The following is a 270-nucleotide window of genomic DNA, read 5'->3' on the forward strand; positions in this document are numbered from 1 at the left end:
GTGAAGGGTTCAGGGGTGTGCTAGCTAGTTCTTGCCTCATTTGTGGTCTGATAAACTGAAAATGGATTAAAATTCAATGCCTTGTACCGCTTTTTTCCAAGCAACTTTAGCTTTCGGCAGGACCCATGGTTTCCATGGGAACGCAGCCGATTTCATCGAAAGTAGGTTAAAAAATGATAAGCTCAGACAGATCCATCATCACTTTGTGAGACAAACTGCGAGAGCATACAGCTCCAAAAATAAAAATTAAAACGTGGCAATTAATGAATT

This window comes from Plectropomus leopardus, chromosome 16, assembly GCF_008729295.1.
Source record: "Plectropomus leopardus isolate mb chromosome 16, YSFRI_Pleo_2.0, whole genome shotgun sequence".
In the NCBI taxonomy this organism is placed as follows: Eukaryota; Metazoa; Chordata; class Actinopteri; order Perciformes; family Serranidae; genus Plectropomus; species Plectropomus leopardus.